At 44.1% G+C, this 19,568-nt stretch overlaps 1 long non-coding RNA gene across 1 annotated transcript in view; it reads right to left on the reverse strand.

The window, feature by feature from the left end:
- LOC134947903 (uncharacterized) overlaps positions 1-19,568 on the reverse strand; it is a 218,053-nt gene that overhangs the window by 769 nt on the left and 197,716 nt on the right. The gene's annotated exons all lie outside the window — the stretch shown is intronic.

Raw genomic sequence — 19,568 nt, forward strand, 5'->3', positions numbered from 1 at the left:
CTGGACCAGAAAAAACAAAAAATCTACCCAGCACACTACAATTGGACAGTAAAAGAGACATATGACCAACAGTAATGTGCAAAAGTTTTAGGCAGGTGTGGAAAAAATGCTGCAAAGTAAGTATACTTTCAAAAATAGAAATGTTAATAGTTTATTTCTATCAATTAACAAAACGCAAAGTGAATGAACAGATGGTATTGCATGATGGTTAAGTACCTGCCAGTATTTCTCAGCATTAAAGCACAAAAAAATGGGCCGCAGACACAGTGTTCAGCCAAGGAAACTTAGTGCATCAGATGAAAGACACATCATGCTTGCTGCCTTTCAAAATCAGAAGATGTCCAGCAGTGCAGCAGCTGAGCTGGCACAATCAACTGTCAGAAACCGGTGGGACCTAGGTACACCCCTCAACTTTTCAGAGAAGTCTGGCCAGAAGTGGTCTTCATCGAAGAATGGTGGCCAAAAAGCCATACCTTTAATTTGGAAACAAGGCCAAGGTACTCAACTGTGCATGAAAACACAAGAACTGGCGTGCAGAAAAATAGCAGCAGGTACTCTGGGCTGAATCATAATTTGAAATATTTGGTTGTAACAAAAGGCAGTTTGGTCGCCAAAGGCCTGGAGAGCGGTACAATAATGAGAATCTGCAGGCAACAGTGAAGCATGGTGGAGGTTCCTTGCAAGTTTGGGGTTGCAGTTCAGGAAATGAAGTTGGGGATTTGGTCAGGATTAATAGTGTCCTCAATGCTGAGAAATACAGGCAGGTACTGTACTTATCCATCATGCAACACCATCAGGGAGGGGTCTGATTGGCTCCAAATTCTGCAGCAGGACAACAACCCCAAATATTCACACAGTGTCATTAAGAACTATCTTCAGCGTAAAGATGAACAAGGAGTCCTGGAAGTGATGACATGACCCCAACAGAGCCCTGATATCAACATCATCGACTCTGTCTAGGATTATAAGCAGAGTTAATTTCTTACTGAAGAAGCCACTGATAACTTGTACAGGTGGGGAAATGTGTACTTTATCTTTACAGACTTTTTTATAATCACGCTTCGGTCACAGTCAACTGGCACTCATCCACTCCTGGAGCTCAGATAGACAGCCATTTAGGATTGGTATTGGGTTCTCCTTGCCTGGAGTAGAGGACAGGTACAGTTGTGTATCATCTGCCTAGCAGTGGTAGACCAGACCATGACGTCTGATTATTTTAGCCAGTGGTAGCATGTATACCGCAAAAAGCATGGGAAAAAGTATATAACCCTGTGAAACACTGCATGGCAGTGGCACTGGTGACAATGAGAATAATCCACAAGAAACATTCTGTCATACTGTATACCACAGAACATTTATTGAACCTGCTAAGGACTGTGCCATCCAGTCAACATAACATTTTTAAGGTGCCCAATCAAAATCCTGATTCCTCGCTACATTATTTGTTCCCGTTCCCGCTGATGTATTGTGCTGCCAACATCCTGCTCACTTCCATAGGGATGAGCATGTGACTCACTCAGAGCTAAATGCTTGTGGTATGACAATTTGAAATCACTGAGTATTTAATCCATGCTCTGACTTTGGAGAGGTGAAAGAGTATTAGGCTTCACTGCTATACTGCAGCATTTCTGACCACTCTCTGTCTGCCGTAATAGGAAATAGTTCAGGGTGCTATGAAAGTGTACCCGGCACAGAAAAAGTTTACACCTCCTTTTTGGGGTCCCTAGCTAAAACCACCAGAATGTTAAGTGCCTTGCTCAATATTTACATACTGTAAAAAATCTTAGCTGTCAGAAACAAAGTTATATTTCTAGGTATAAGTTGTGGTAACTAGATTATATGGACAGGGAGAAAGTTAACTTGGCAGTTACATTCAGTCCAGTTTTTTGAGAACCTGCAATAATACTGTATGTCTACTGATTAATTAAATTAATCAACAGAAAACCTTTATCGACAGTAAAGTACAGAAGAAAAGCGCAAATAGAAATTTTCAAATGGTAGTAGAATGTCAGTTTATGTTTGAGTTAGAGAGAAAGTATATTAATTAAATTAAAGCACAGGTCTGGTTTGTTTATAAGCCAACAGATCAGAGGTCTATTTTATACATTAGCCACCAGACTGGAGGTCTGCATCATGTACTAGCTACTGGACTGGGGGTCAGACTCATGCACTAGCTAATGAGCTGAATCCCTGCTTTATTTACGATCAAGCTGAATGTCTACTTTGTACATTAGCTACCATATTTTATGTCTGTATTATAAATTTGCCAAATACGGTGGTCATCTTTAATACCCACCAGATGTGTACAATATGTTTTGTATAATACTCATCATAATATACTCTTCTTTTTACAGTCATTTCTAGAATGGATCTGCTTTCCCTTATCTATCAACTGAATTGGCTTAATGTTGTACAGTATAATAGCTACCAGAATAAACCCTTTGTATACCATCACCACTGGCTCAATAGTCAGTAGAATGAAGAAAGGGGAAGGCAGGTCTTTCTCTTGGAAGGTTATGAAAACATCAATCCAGCTGTTAAATAAGTAGATCTTAAAAAATATTTCAATCAATAATCTTGAAAACATTTATGGACATGGATGCTAGGGGAAACGCTTGACCAATGCAAACAATTGTATACATAACTTTGCTTCCTTCTCTGCATTAAATAGTTGTGTTACATTATGCAGGTCACTAATCACCATCTTTTCATTTACACTCATCTTTAAAATATTCACATGTACAGGGGTGTGGCCTAGCTGTAGACAGGAAAGTCTGTGATCTTCTGCATGCAGCTGTCTGAATCAATGGGTTGACAGTCAGAAGGTAAACACCAAATAGTTGACCTGCACAAGGTCAACACATGGAAATGGTCAACATGAGTTTAAAAAAAAATGCGTCCAAATGTTCCTTTCAGCATGTGGACCCCAAATTAGTGCACCATGACCCCTCGCATGGCTCACCATGCTTCGGGCAGGTTACTATTCCCAATTGTAGCCCACATTGACAGTAAAGTATGAAAAAATCCTGAAAATAAAAAAAATTCCAAGAAACTCACATCGACTTTTGTCCATGTAGATCATATGCATGTTAACCATTTGGTGTCAACCTATCATCCGGAAACCATCTAAACCTCTGTTTGGGGTGCTTTCGTATGCTCTATCCCACTGCATCGGTGTCTAATTCCTGTAACTTGTGGGGACTCTCCAGTGTGCTCTCTTATTGTCCTGATATCTGCCTGCTACTGAGGCCTACTGTGGCGTCTGAAGCCCCAATCCACCACTTTTACTATAATCTGCTCCTTCAGCCTCCTGCCCTGTATCCCCTGCACTGCCGCTAGAAATGCTGTTTGCTCATCTTGACTGGACAAGTGCCTTTCACCTCTGCTGGCCCGATGGAGCTCCAACTTTAGATGGCCGCCATCTTGTCAGAGTCCCTGCTTGGACCTTGCGGTGGTTACAAGTGCGACTCTCGGCGGGTGTTCTCTAAGCTTCCACTGGGTCCTCCCATGCCTCTTCAACCCCTGGGTGTTTGGTAATATATACAGGACACCTTTCCTCCACTGGCTGCTGCAGCTCCCACTACGGAGACAAATTTTACTCATTCTCACTTTTTTTTCAACCTCCTGCTGAGCAGATGCCTGCCAGTGCCCCTAATGTGGGTGACCCCTACCTGTTTGGTCTGTCTGGGAGGGTAAGCATAGCATTGTGTGCCTTCTCTGGCCCCAACCACACTCCCACTGCCACTGTCTTAACCATTTGACTCTCACTAGTTGCTGCAGTAGCTGCTTTATACAAGATCCAGGGAACCCGTCTTAACCATAGTTCCTGGTGGATATTACTGTAGCTGAGATCTAACCAGTGGTGATTTTACAGTCATACTGCCTTGATGAATTTGCTGTGTATTTTCTTTTTTATTATATGTATAGTAAAAAGCTCACATAAAAATACATAAACACCATAAAAGCAGTTCTCAAAGAAAATTTCCCAGACTAGTATAAACATTCAAAATGAATGGGCAATCTTATGTTAATAAGTCATCTTATGTGTGGGGTTTTTTACACTGCTCCTGACCCATCTTGACCTCTGAACAAAGGGCCCGAAAAGAAGGCAGGAGGAGAACTCTCATATTGGAACCAACTCTTAAACACCTGACCACAGTTTAATGGATATTATCGACGTCACAGAAAAAAAACTCAAAAACTATAAAACTTAACCTTTAATATTTCTTAGGGTAAAAGGATCCTGGAATTTCCAGAATGCTGGAGTAGAGTTAAAACATAGGTGAAATATAAACAAACATGTAACTATACACACAATGCGTATTTAAAATGACACACAGGTACTCCAAATGAGCTGGTCAGTAAGGATACAATGATCTCTGATTTCACAGAGTTTATGCCAGGGAATATCGGCACTCATTAATGAAAGAAAAGGCATGGCTACTGGGGTGGTTTGGGGATTCTGCTGTCACGCATCTGCCCAAGACATTGAATTCGGGGTGAGAGATCCTTAATTACACCAGCCAATGGAAGAGGCAGAAAGAGTTGGATTGGGGGTGTATGCCTTCATTTCTGCTTTTGGATGGTGACAAATAGTCAGTGCATCCGATGAGAGAACTACTTGCTTTCCCCTCCTATCCAGCCAAAGAAAGACATAGATGCATAGAAGACAGTATGCCTTGCAATGAAACCATATTGCAATATGATCTGGGTAAGTTATTCCACATATGGATACAGAATTACTTGTAACATCAGTTTACATATCGAGTTCTCACTCTGGTGGAAACAATGAGATAAATTTACTAAGATGGGAGTTCTATTTAAGATGGGATGTGGCCCATAGCAACCAATCAGATTCTACTTCTCATTTATCTAGCACCTTCTAGAAGATAATACCTGGAAACGGATTGGTTGCCATGGGCAACATCCCATCTTAAATAGAACTTCCATCTTAGTAAATGTCCTGTGGGTTAATATGACAATCATAATCGCCATGGTATCGTCATCATGGACAGATCTCCATACGTATAGGAAGCAGCTTTTGGTGAAGCCACAGTTTCAGTGCTATATTTACGCTTGTTGTCCATGACTAAATTAAACACATACCCGAAAAAAGAAAAGAATTAGAAAAATAGGATTTTAATACCTACCGGTAAATCCTTTTCTCTTGGTCTGTAGAGGATGCTGGGGACTCCGTAAGGACCATGGGGTATAGATGGGATCCGCAGGAGACATGGGCACACTATAAGACTTTGAATGGGTGTAAACTGGTTCCTCCCCCTATGCCCCTCCTCCAGACATCAGTTAGAAAACTGTGCCCAGGGAGACGGACATTTCGAGGAATTAATTTATTTTTTAAACATGGTGAGTGTCGTACCAGCTCACACCACGAACATACTGCAGAACGTGGCATTCAATAGAATACCAGCCAATGGCATGAACAATACACAGCCACATGCTGAGAGAATATGTAACACAACCTGTGTGTCAACACAACCAATAATACGACACCGCATGCCATGGCATGAACAACGTCAGCAACAGCCTGACAGAAGAGAAACACCACAAGAGTGTAACCATAACCAATAACTGCAGACACAGTACGCACTGGGACGGGCGCCCAGCATCCTCTACGGACTAAGAGAAAAGGATTTACCGGTAGGTATTAAAATCCTATTTTCTCATACATCCTAGAGGATGCTGGAGACTCCATAAGGACCATGGGATTTATACCAAAGCTCCAGACCGGGTGGGAGAGTGTGGATGACTCTGCAGCACCGATTGAGCAAACAAAAGGTCCCCATCAGCAAGGGTATCAAACTTGTAGAGCATAGCAAAAGTGTTTGAACCCGAACAAGTAGCCGCTCGGCAAAGTTGAACCGCCGAGACTCCTCGGGCATCCGCCCAAGAAGAGCCCATCTTCCAAGTAGAATGGGTTTCTACCGACTTTGGTAACTGCAATCCAGCCATGGAACGAGCACGCCGAATTGTATCACAGATCCAGCGTTTAACAGACAGCATAGACGCAGGCGTCCCAATCATGCTGGGAGCATACCGGACAAATGGAGCCTCTGTTTCCCCAATCTGAGCCAAATTGGCAACCTAAATATTCAAAGCCCTGACTACACTGAGAGACTTTCAATTAGCTAATGCCTTATACCCCTTTCACATCGCACAAATAACCCGGTATCGACACGGCATATTGCCGTGTCGACCCGGGTCAGTGTGCGATGTGAAAGCACACTGGCAGATTTAGCGGGTCGCCTGACCCGGTAAATCAACCCGGTAAAAAAGAAGGGTTTTACCCGGGTTGATTACCGGGTCAGTTGCGGTGTGAATGGGAGCCGTGTCGATGCGACACGGTTCCCATTCACAAGATAGGGAGAGGCGGCGCTGGAGATGAGCTCATCTCCCGACGCCGCCTCCACCCCGCCCCTGCTGCTGCTGCTGAGCTCCGTTGCTATGGCAACCGATCCGGTATATTGCTGGGTCGGAAAGCCTGCAACGGAGCGCAAATGCCGGATCCCACCCGGTAAGGACACGTTTCCCTTACCGGGTAGGATCCGGCATTTGCGGTGTGAATGCAGCATAAGTAACCACCGGCATCAAAATAGGCTGCTTTCTGCGAAACCCAGAAACCACTTTTGTTAGAACTATTATCCGAGTTCTCAATTCCTCTCTATCCACATGGAAGATCAAACAGGGCTTTTGTGAGACAAAGCCACTACTTCCAACACCCGCCTTGCGGACGCCAAAGCCAATAGCATGACCACTTTCCAAGAGAGAAATTTTAACACAACCTTTCACAAAGGTTTCAAACAGTGTGACACAAGAAAATGCAACACCACGTCAATGTCCCATGGTGCCAACGGGAGGTTGGATATGCAGTACTCCTTTCACGAAGGTCCGAACTTCAAGAACGGTTGCTAATTCTTTCTTGAAAGAAAATTTATAAGGCCAAAACCGCACTTAAATGGAGCCTAACTTTAGGCCTGCACCCACACCTGCTTGCAAAGAATGGAGAAAAATTACCCAGCTGAAAGTCTTCCGTAGTAGCCTTCTTGGATTCACACCAAGACACATATTTTCTCCAAACACGGTGGTAAGGCTTTGCCGTTACTTCTTTTCTAATCTGAAGAAGTGTGGAAATGACTTCACTGGGAATACCCTTTCTGGCTAGGATATGGCGTTCAACCGCCACACCGTCAAACGCAGCCGCGGTAAGTCTGGATACACGCCCGGATCTTGCTGTAACAGTTCCACATGTAGAGGAAGGGCCATGGATCATCTATGAGTGAATCTTGAAGAACTGGATACCAAGCCCTCCTTAGTTAGACCGGAACAATGAGGATTGCCTGAACCTTTGTTCTTCTTACGTTTACCACCTTCCGAAGAGTGAAATCAGAGGGGACACAAAGACCGACTGAAAACACCCAAGGTGTCTCGAGGACGTCCACTGCTATAGCTTGAGTGTCCCCTGACCCAGAACAGTATCCCTGAGATCTCTCGTTGAGGCGAGACGCCAACATGTCCACTTGAGGAACTTCTCAAAGACTTGTCACTTCAGTGAAAACTTCTCGATGATGACTGTATTTCTCCCTGATGGAGATCGCGTCTGCAGAGGAATCTATTTCCCCGTCGTTCACATCCGGAACGAAGACTGCTAATATAGTGTTTACCAGTCTTTCCACCCAGCGGAAAACTTTTTTCGGCTTCTGCCATTGCCGCTTTGCTCCTTGTTCCACCCTAGTGGCTTACTTATACCACTGCTGTCAAGTCGTCCGACAGAATTAACACGGGCAGATCACGAAGCATATGTTCATTGAAAATAGCTCTTAATTCAAGAAATCTTATTGCAGGCAAGCTTCCCAGCTTGAACTTTTCCTCTGGAAATACTTCCCTTGCAAGGACTGCTCCCCAGTCTCGGAGATCTGCATGCATGGACACCAGGATCTCATCCTGGATTCTGAACCTTCATCTCTCTAGGAGGTGAGAACTGAGCAGTCACCACAGGAGCGATATCCTGGCCATTAGGATTATATTCCGACACATGTGCAGGTGAGACACTGACCATATTTCCAACTGGCCCCGTGAAAACCACTCTGGCATTTGACCTGCTCACTGAAAAAGGCCTCTTAGACGGCACCCATCTTCTTCATCAACGGAACATATTGATGGATTGTCACTGCAAATCTGATCCGACTCTGGATCCTCAGACCTCTTTCCACAGGAACACACAGAACTTCAACCGTTCTGTATCTACTCTGATACCCACCTCCGATGTCTGTGTCGTAGGGAACAACAGCCTTCCCCTGTGTTGAAGAACAGTCAGAGAGAAAACAACGATTTGGACCACTCATGTCTTGACCTCGCCTTAATCAGGAGAGTGTCCCACTACAGAATAACAATGGCTCTTACTATTGAAAGAATACCATCCTACTGCCATCACTCTGGTGAAATGGCAAAGAGGATCCTGGATACCAACCCAGGTAAGCTGAATGCGGAGAAAAACACATTTAACCCCTTTTCTACCCTTACTTGCTGGAGCTCCCATCGTAAGTAGAATTTTTTTTTTTTTTAGGGACAGCAGGACAAAGTCCTGAACCTGACGCAACTCTGGTATGGCATTGAATAGATCGGAGGATCTATTCAAAAAATCAGTGAGGGGAATCATCTGTAAACTCCAGCATGTCCCCTTTTGGATTCCATTATTAACTCACAGGTCCAAGGCCATTCTCGGACTGACTGAAGAGTAGTAGACGAGTTCCCACCAAAGTGGGCTCCAGCCAGATAGACCCAGCGACCTGCGGTGGATGTGGTAAAACAGAAAACGACATCCTGTTTTGCGAACCTAACAAGGCTGCAGAACTCTTACCTTTTCAACTTCCACAATCTGCACCGAAAGGGAAAAAAGAACGGTATCAAAATGGTTAAAATGACTGCATCCCACAACAGAATGCATCACCAACCGTTGTGAGGAAATCTAACTCACGAAGTTAGACCCACCAGTGGTATCCACCGAGATTCACTGAACTGAGGCCTCCCCACCCAGCGGTACACCGTCCTAGGGAAACACTCCAGTATCTCTTGGAGTCAGCCTCAGCATTTCTTACCATGTTATAGAGAAGACTCAACATAAGCCACCTCCCCACTCTCTTTGTGGTAATACTATCGGATGAATTTCCGAATATAAACACTCCCCTATGTGCATGTAATGCAAATAACGCCAAAGCATAGAAATAAAATATCACTTAGCTTCCTGTGTACGATCCTTTGTGACATTGCCCCGTGTCGACCAGGAGTTGACTTCCACCGTATTCTATCTGCAGTGGGAAAAGAATAAACATTTGGACTCCTTGTAAGGATCTGCTCTTCACGGCCGACCTAGAGATTTATCAACAGAGCAACCAGCACATGAGAAAGAATACTTTTACTTCAGCAGTCATTATAAATCATAATGTAATACGCAAATACACACATATCCCATATATATATATATATATATATATATATATATATAAAACACACATATAAGTGGATTGTCCCTACCCGTAGGGTCCCTAGTGACATTAATGTGTTCTGAATGTGTATGACCATGTACTGAAAGCCCCAGTTGTGGATCAAACAGGAAACTTTATGGTCGACAGAAAACCTAGTATTCATCGACAAACCGGGAGTAGTAAACAGGCAAAATAACCATCTGGTGAACCCCGAGAGGTCCGAGGGAAGTATACCTATATAATCCTTATAACACTCCCCCACACGTACTACCATATCTGTGCTCGAGCTACAGGCCCAAGGAACCATACCATACATATACATACAAATTTATATACAGGCATAAGGCCGTTACAGCATGTTAAGTTACTCTCAGTAATAACAATTGGTGCCGACAGGGTCACCCGCATACCACTGTGTCTCCCATACAGTGTTCACTTTTGACAAGCAAACAACTACCGACCTGCTGACACTGCATCTACTGCATCAAGGACCAACAGGCGTCGGCGATGCCAACAGCGATCCCCCTGTTTGTGACAGAGCCTGCATGACTTTAAAGCTATAGTGGGTATTCTGACCAGGAAACACAGAGATATATGAACAACACACTGTATTAGAAGGCCATTTAACTAACTTAGTGTTATATTGTCTATAAACACTGTGCCCCCCCCCCCCCCCACACACACATTTGTTTTTACTGCTATGGCGGGGACATGGAGGAAAATGGCACTGAAAGTGTTGTGAGGGCTAAGCTCCACCCCTTCTCGGCGCACTTCAGCCCGCTAGTAATATATTGTTTTTGATGCCAGCGGTGGGTCCCTATACAGTGTCTACACACTATATATTACGTAGCCACCCTTAAAAAAGGTATATACTGCTGCCCAGGGTGCCCCCCCTGCGCCCTGCACCCTTGTAAGCCGTCAGCATGGTAGCAATGGTGCGCAGCGCGCTGCTTTATACTGGCGGGGGTATGGGACACGGTGCCCAGGCACCGAAAATGCTTTTTATGCAAGCTGTTTTAGAAGATCAGTAACTTGCTGCCCAGGGCGCTCCCCCTCCAGCGCCCTGCACCCTGTGAGTGCCATTGGTGTGTGGGAGCATGGAGCGCAGCGCGACCGCCACGCTGTACCTCCGTTACTGAAGTCTTCTGCCGTCACTGAAGTCTTCTTTCTTCTGAATACTCACCTGGCTTCTTTCTTCTGGCTTCTGTGAGGGGGTGACGGCGCAGCTCCGGGAACATGCAGCTAGGCGAACCAAGTGATTGAACCCTCTGGAGCTAATGGTGTTCAGTAGCCTAAGAAGCAGAGCCCTTGAACTAAGCAGAAGTAGGTCTGACTTCTCTCCCCTCAGTCCACAATGCAGGGAGCCTGTAGCCAGCAGGTCTCCCTGAAAATAAAAAACCTAACAATAAAGTATTTTAGAGAAACTCTGTAGAGCTCCTTTAGTGTGTGTCCAGTCACTACTGGGCACAAAGTCTAACTGAGGTCTGGAGGAGGGGCATAGAGGGAGTAGTCAGTTCACACCCCTTTCAAAGTCTTATAGTGTGCCCATGTCTCCTGCGGATCCTGTCTATACCCCATGGTCCTTATGGAGTCCCCAGCATCCTCTAGGATGTATGAGAAATTAATAGGTATCATTTATTACAGCGATGTGTCCTGTACTAGTAGGTACCATAGATTTTGGCAAATATAAATGGATGTTCAAAAGTAGTCAGTGACAGTTTGAATGTGTATTATGTCCTGGGATCTACTACCTGTGCCCTTTAGTGCCAGTTTGGATAAATCCATTGCTAGTATCACCTGCTCGAAGGGTATGTATATCTGTTAGATAAGATGTTGCACTGTCCTGCGGCTTTTCACCAGGTGTCCGTGATGAAAAATGTGTGCAATGCAGAGAACGGGAGCATATTCCCAATGTCCCAGTAGCCATAGAGGTGATCGATCGCTACCTTGACATGCAGGGAAGCTAGAACTGTGATGTCTGGCATTATAAGATACATATACTAAAAAGCTTAGCAACGAGCTTAGCACTGTCCCAGTGCCATTATCTCAGATAAACATGCCATGTGCAGGAGCTGTGCATTGAGGATAGGACTAACGTTCTAAAATGGGGGTGTCGACATTTGTTGACAGTCACTAATTTATTTATTTATTAGCAGTTTATTATATAGCACAGCATATTCCATTGCGCTTTACAAGTAGAACAACAGTTATAGAACAAAACTGGGCAAAGACAGACAGACAGACAGAGGTAGGAAGGCCCTGCTTGCAAGCTTACAATCTATAGTGAAATAGGCATTGATACACAAGGATATATGCTACCTGGTCCATCAGATTGCTAGATTCTTAATGAGTTGTATGATGTGATGTCCCAGCAATGTTGGAAGACAAAATATGTGAGGTGATGTGGACTGTACAGAGAGGATGTAATTTGATAGGGAAGCATTGAAGGTTATGTGGGTGGGTTTGGAATTTGGTAGGCTTGTCTGAAGAGATGAGTTTTCAGGGAACGTTTAAAGGTTTGGAGACTAGAGGAGAGTCTTATTGTGCATGGGAGGGCATTCAACAGAGTGGGTGAAGCACAGATAAAGTCCTTTAATTTTGAGTGGGAACAGGTAATACATGTGGATGAGAGACGCAGATCTTGTGCAGAGCGGAGAGGTCTGGTAGGGAGATATTTTGAGATGAGTGAGGAGATGTATGATGGTGCAGTTTGGTTAATAGCCTTGTATGTAAGTAAAAGTGTTTTATATTTAACACAGTAGAATACAGGTAACCAATGGAGGGACTGACAGAGCGGATCAGCAGACGAAGAACATCTAGCAAGAAAGATTAGCCTTGCAGCTGCAATTAAAATGGATTGTAGTGGTGAAAGCCTATGTTTGGGAAGACCAGTAAGGAGACTATTACAATAATCAATGTGGGAGATGATGAGTGCATGGATTAGAGGTTTTGCGGTGTCTTGTGTAAGATAAGGGCGTATTTTGGATATGTTTTTTAGGTGCATGTAACATGATTTAGAGACAGATTGAATGTGTGGAACAAAGGACAGTTCAGAGTCAAGGGTGACACCTAGGCAGCGAGCTTGTGGGGTATGGTGGATAGTCGCATTGTCAACAGTTATGGAGATATCAGGTTGGTAACTACTCTTGGCTGGTGGGAAAATAATTAATTCTGTTTTGGAAATGTTGAGTTTGAGGTGGCAAGATGACATCCAAGACGAAATTGCAGACAGGCATTCAGTGACACGAGCCAATACAGATGGTGATAAATCTGGGGACGTTAGGTAGATTTGAGTATCATCAGTGTACAAATGATACTGAAATCCGAAGGAGCTGATTAGATTGAGAACAGCAGAGGACCCAAGACTGAGCCCTGCCGTACTCCAACTGATAGAGGTAGAAAACCAAGTAAGGGCTGTGTCCTGAAGAACTAGGGATTGTAGTGTTTGTATGAGAAGAGAGTGGTCAACAGTGTCAAAAGCAGCAGAGAGATCTAGACAAATAAGAAGTGTGTAATGGCCTTTTGATCTAGCAGTGACTAGTTCATTCACTACTTTGGTCAGTGCCGTCGCTGTGGAGTGTTGGGCACAAAAGCTGTCCAATAAGTTGTGGGAATTAAGAAAGTGTGTAAGGCGAGTTTAGGCAAGTCTCTCAAGTAGCTTGGAGGGACATGGTAGTTGAGAAATGTAACGGTTGTTAGAGAGTGTGTTTGGGTCAGAGTTGTGTTTTTTTAGAATGGGAGTAATCACTGCATGTTTAAACAGAAAAAGAAAGATACCAGAGAGAGAGAGATTACAGATTTTAGTTAAGATTGGGATAAGCACAGGAGACAAAGTTTTACTGATTTGTGAGGGTATAGGATCAAGAGGAGAGGGAGTGGGGGCGTGGCTACGATGGGCATGGAGTAGCACGTACTGTGCTGAGCTCTCCTGCCTCAATATCCTTTTATATACCCGGACGGCTTCCCCCCGGGGTTCATGGGTGCCCTGGACTTGCCTGGCCTTGTGGTGGACCCATCGGAGTGTGTCTGTCCCTGCACTTGCTGTTGGGTCCCTGCTGGGTCGGGGGGCTGGGTGCTGCCTTGACCCTGGGGGGGTTAGGTTATGGTAGGGGAGCAATGCCTGCCCTTGGCCACTGTATTTTTTTTGTCCTCTTTACTAGTTGTTTAGTTGTTGGGAGGTTAATTTGGGGGTAGGTATGCCACAGTTCGGGCCGGTATACAGGGTGGGGGGTTGTATGGGGAGGAAGGGTGGATTTGATGGGTTGATGTTTTTTATGCATTGCTGTTGCGACATATTTAGCGACATTTTTTGTGGGCAGTTACTTTCCTGTCTATTTGGGATACCTTCCCTGTCTTGGACACACTTAACACTTAGCGCTACTATGTATTATGGCATCACTTAGTCTAAAAATGTTGTCCTGGAATGTGCGGGGCATTAATGATAAAATTAAAAGGGCCCTGGTGCTTCGACAGATTAGGCAGTACTCCGCAGATGTGATTTGTCTTATGGAGACGCACCTGGAGGGAGCCAAAGTTCTATCACTTAAAAAGCCATGGATAGGGTGGTCGTACCACTCCACTCATACCTCCCATTCCAGAGGCGTCTCCATCATGATCCGTAGATCTGTTCCGTTTGTTGTGGGCCAGGTACAGGTGGACCAGTGGGGAAGATATATTTTTCTTAACTGTCAGATAAATTCCATGTCTTTATTGTTGTTGGCTATTTATATTCCTCCACCATACTCTCCGGAGGTTCTACGCAAAGCTGCCGATTTTATGTCCCTTTACCCCAACATTCCCACTGTTTGCATTGGGGATTTTAATAATGTCATGGATCCTGGAGTGGATAGATTTAGCGCCAATGTCACTGTGCCTCGTCCACGCCCGGGTAACTTTGCTCGGTTAGTGGAGGGTATGGGCCTGGTGGACGTCTGGAGAGCACGGCATCCGGCTGCTCGCCAGTTCTCCTGCTTCTCTCCTACTTACTCCTCCTTTTCTAGGATTGATATAGCCCTGGTCTCCCCCTGTATGATTCCCAAAATTAATGATGTCCAATATGCAACTAGAGGTATCTCTGACCACTCTCCAATACTGTTGAATCTGGATACTGGAGGTTCCCGTGGGCAGTTGTTTTGGAAATTGAACTCATTCTGGCTTTCACAGATGGGCACTGGAGCGGAGCTTGAGCTTGCATGGCAGGAGTTCCTGGAGCTAAACGGAGGTACTGTTGGCCCAGCAATCCTCTAGGACGCATTTAAAGCATTTATACGAGGTTCATTAATTAGAAGGGTTGCTACTTTAAAAAATGGCTACAAACTCCAGGAAATGGAGCTTGAGGCGTCCTGCAGGTCCCTAGAAATCCAATATTTGCAAGATGGATTGGTTGCCTCCAGGGACGCATGGTTGCTTGCGCAGTCCAAATGGAGAAACTGTCTGTCTGATAAAGCCAAATACCGGTTACTGTATGCCCAACACTCTTATTATGCTACGGGCAATAGACCAGGTACATATCTAGCACATTTAGCGGCGGCAGATAAATTCTCCAATACTGTCCTTGCGATAGGCGGGGACGACGGTGTAACTTATGTAAAAACCCCGGAAATAGCGGACCAATTTGTTGCTTATTATAAGAGTCTGTATAGTACGAGATTATCGGCGGATTTAACTAAAATAAATGAGTATCTTGCTGATATACCATTGCCCTCGCTCTCTAATGTGGCAGCTGAATTCCTTGATTCCCCCTTGTCATTGACGGAAATTGAAATAGCCATAAAGTCATTTCCTGGAGGCAAAGCGCCGGGGCTGGATGGACTTCCCATTGAGCTATATAAGAAACATATTGACTTTTATGGCCCTAAGTTGCTCACTCTGTTCAATGACCTGTTGGAGTTGGGGTCGCTGCCGGATTCTATGACTGAGGCTTTGATAATAGTGCTACTAAAGCCGGATAAGAACCCAGAGCGGGTAGATTCATATAGACCTATCTCGCTACTTACAACTGATGTCAAGGTCTTAGCAAAGATCCTGGCAATTAGACTGAACTCCGTTATTACCCAAATTATACACACAGATCAGACCGGTTTTGTGCCGGGGCGGTCCACTCTAACTAACCTTAGGCGCTTATTTACGCACCTACAGGGCCCTCGCGGGGACGCCGACACTTCTGTTGTGGTGTCCCTTGACGCAGCTAAAGCTTTTGATTCGGTGGAGTGGGCGTTCTTGTGGGGGTCTATGGCCCGCTTCGGCATCAGACCACGCTTTATACGGTGGGTCAAGTTACTTTACTCTGGCCCATCAGCTAGGGTCTCGATAAATGGATTCATTTCATCTGCATTTCCCTTAGCTAGGGGTACAAGGCAGGGCTGTCCACTGTCCCCTATCCTGTTTGCTTTGGCAGTGGAACCCTTGGCTTGCTTGGTGCGTTCTGACTTGCGGGTGGGGGGGTTTCGGGTGGGCTCCACCACGGACAAGATTGCTTTATACACGGATGATATTCTGCTGTTTATATCAGACTACCGCAATACCATGCCACATGTGTTGCGTGTTATTGACACCTATGGCGGATACTCTGGCCTGTCCATCAATTGGGATAAGTCCTGCATATTGCCCTTTCGGGGTACTTGTCCGGGTGTTCCGCCCGTGGCCCTCCCTCTACGCTGGGTGGACTCATTCAAGTACTTAGGAATCTGGGTCACAAATAATCCTTCTCAATACTTTTCCCTAAACATAAAACCTCTTATAGATTATTTGCATTCCCGTATTGCGATATGGGGGACTCTGCCTCTAACTATAACGGGTAGAATTAATTTAGTGAAAATGGTGGCCCTGCCTAAGTTGCTGTATGTACTGCAGCACTCCCCTGTCTATCTCCCATTAAAAACCTTTCAGAAAATAGACAGTGTTCTGTCCTCTATCGTATGGTCCAAACGCAGGGTCAGAATAAAATTAGACACCCTCACACGCTCCCGTGACTCTGGGGGCCTGGGCCTCCCTAAATTCAGATTGTATTATCTAGCGGCACAAATGGTGCATATTAGTAAGTGGTTACATGATCCTGCTAGAGATGAATTGATCTCCCGAATTCTCTATGTAACAGATCGGAATTGCACCCCATTACAACTACTATTGAGTGACAATGTAGCAATACTTGACCTTCCCGTTGTCAAACAAGCAATTATGGTATGGAGACAGACGCATAGACTGCTGCGGGGAGAGGGTTGGGATCCAGAGACGCCTCTGGCCTACGCACATTCTCTTAACGAGCTTACATCGTTACAGATGATGGAGGTCTGGTGCCGCCGGGGAGTGCAGTCTCTGCAATTGTATCATATGGGTGTATTTAAGTCGTTCCAACAATTGCAGGAGGATTATAATATCCCATCCTTCTACTTTTATCGATATCTACAACTCCGCCATGCTTGTCAGGTTCAGTTTGCAAACGCTCCGCTGATGCTCCGGGATACTCCAGTTAGGGAACTATTTGTTAATTTTCAAAACTGTACCATTTCCATATTTTACTCTGCTTTACTACGTGCATATCATGATGAGACCCTACTTTCTCTTAAATCTAGATGGGAATGCGATCTGGGGCCCATATCTAATGACACTTGGGAGGATGCGCTGGGTGCCTCTAGGCTGGCGACCACAGCGGTCCGGTACCAGCAGGTGCATCTTTTTGTTTTACATAGAGTCTATATTACTCCTGAAAGATTGATGAAATTCGGAGGAAGGGTGGATTCTAGATGTCCCAAGTGTGCTATGGATGGAGGTACATTCTGGCACATGATATGGTCCTGTAGGATAGTTAATGCATTTTGGCAGGAAGTACTCAGGATTATGGTCTCCACTGGGGTACCTGCTGATGTGCTGACCCCTCTTGTGTGTGTGCTGGCGGTGGTGGATGAGGAGTTGCTGGATGCCCCCTTCAGGCGTTATGTTATCAACCTGTGTGCTATTGCACAGGTTTCTATAGCCCGGGCATGGATGGCACCTGATGGCCCAGATATCAACTCATGGATTGCCTTAGTGAATACTACAGTGGCACATGAAAGATTTGTCTATGTGTCCAGGAAAGCCATTATTAAATATTATGCGATATGGGATAGGTGGCTATCATCGCCATATGCTAAGGGGACCCGCATTGCTATGCCTGCGGTTGTGAGTTTAACTTCACCATAATTATGACGGGGTTATAGGAGAAGGCTAGGGGTTGGTACTGCTTGCACAATTTTGTTATATACAAAATACCACACCTAAGTCACTGCCTCATACGTTTAATGATGTCGATTGCTTACTTATAAATATGTGTGTGCGATATTATTTATGCTGCTTGATTTTGTTGCTGACAGCAATGCTATAGTTCTAGAAATAAGTGTATATTGTGTTATGTAAAAAAAAAGGAAAACGGTTTCAATAAAAAGTGTTGAATTTAAAAAAAAAAAAAAGAGGAGAGGGAGTGGAGTAGGAGGATTACTTCATCTTCACTTGTGGGATCAAATGAAGAGAAAGTGCCAGAGGGTTCAGGTAGGGAATTGAGCAGGTCACTGGTTGAGTTAGAGCATACCATTTCATCTCGGATTTCATCAATCTTATCCTTGAAGTAGGAAGCAAGTTTTTTTGCACTGATAGTAGCTAGTGGGGGAGATGAGGGAGGGTAAAGAAGTGATTTAAATGTATTAAATTGTAAATAGTTCTACTATATAAATTATGTTAGTCATGGTGATCTATCTGTCTGGTTGCGGGTGATTGTTCCTAGTAGCTTATTAAAATAGGAATGAAATAGAAAAAAGAGAAGAAAAAGAAGAAAAACCCTTTTATTGTGTCATTTATCTGACATTTTATCCATAGAGAATAAAGGTAAAAATTAAGGAACCCATTGTCGGGCCTGCTTACTTAGATACATTTTATTATTCTTAAATACAGATTAACAAAGGAGAATGTGTGCCCTTCGCCTCTCTTGTTGTGTGGCAATTTTGTGTCCTCTCTATATATTGAGGGAAAATAAATATATATCTGGGTGATCCTTATGATATTAAACCTTAAGGAGAAAGGTGTCGAATAACTAATCAATGAAGTGCAAATTCTATTATGTGAATACCCGTTTACCTCTGTGCTTAGTCAATTATTATGTGGAGAGAAACTGCAGTTACAAGTGCTAATAGGTAACCTAAATAATATTGACGTTGTGTACACGTAAATTGCACTTACAAAAGTGAGTGTTCCTCAAAAAGTATATTATATATGTAAAAGGGGGGAATTGTGGTGTAAGGTGTAGTGTCTATAGTGTGATCAATGGGAAAGGGCTAATTTGCAGATTTTAAACTAATATAAAGTGTATTGAAAATTAGTGGTGTATTAAACAAAATGACAATGAAAAACCAAATTAAAAACACTCCAAAACGTGTAAAAGTGACGTGGTATGTGTTTATGGGGTACATGCTGAATATTACTTGTGCTGTATGCTAGGTGACAAGTATAGAGAGTAGAGGAATACGTTAACTGTTTGTATATGTGATTATTGGTTAACATGGTATGAGTGGCTACAGATTTGTCCTGTAGAAAAAAACAATTGATAAATGTGTCAGTAGTGTAGTTTTAAGTATCCAGGAAGAAGATATAACTATTGTATTCATTCAGGCCAGAAGGTACTACTGTTCCGAGTTTGAATATCCACTCTGTTTCTTTCCTAAGTAGAGCTTTATTCAAGTCACCTCCTCTAATCCCCATCCTGAGTCTCTCTAGGTCAAAGGCATGTAGGTGGTTCGGGTCGCCATTGTGTTCCTGGAGAAAATGTTTAGCCACAGATGTGATCTTCTTCCTTTTTCCAATGTCACTCCGGGCATTTCTGATATTAGAGACATGCTCCAGGATTCATACTTTCAAAGCTCTGGTCGTCATGCCCACGTATTTAAATTCGCAAGGGCACTGAAGGCAATAGATAACGCTCAGGGTTTTGCAGTTCATAAAGTCCCTGACATTAACATAATGCCCATTCTTGTCTAAGACCCCATCTGTTTTTAAGATGTATTTACAGGCCTTGCATTCCCCACAGGGTAAAGTTCCTTTAAG

The sequence above is a fragment of the Pseudophryne corroboree genome, chromosome 8, assembly GCF_028390025.1.
Source record: "Pseudophryne corroboree isolate aPseCor3 chromosome 8, aPseCor3.hap2, whole genome shotgun sequence".
NCBI lineage: Eukaryota > Metazoa > Chordata > Amphibia > Anura > Myobatrachidae > Pseudophryne > Pseudophryne corroboree.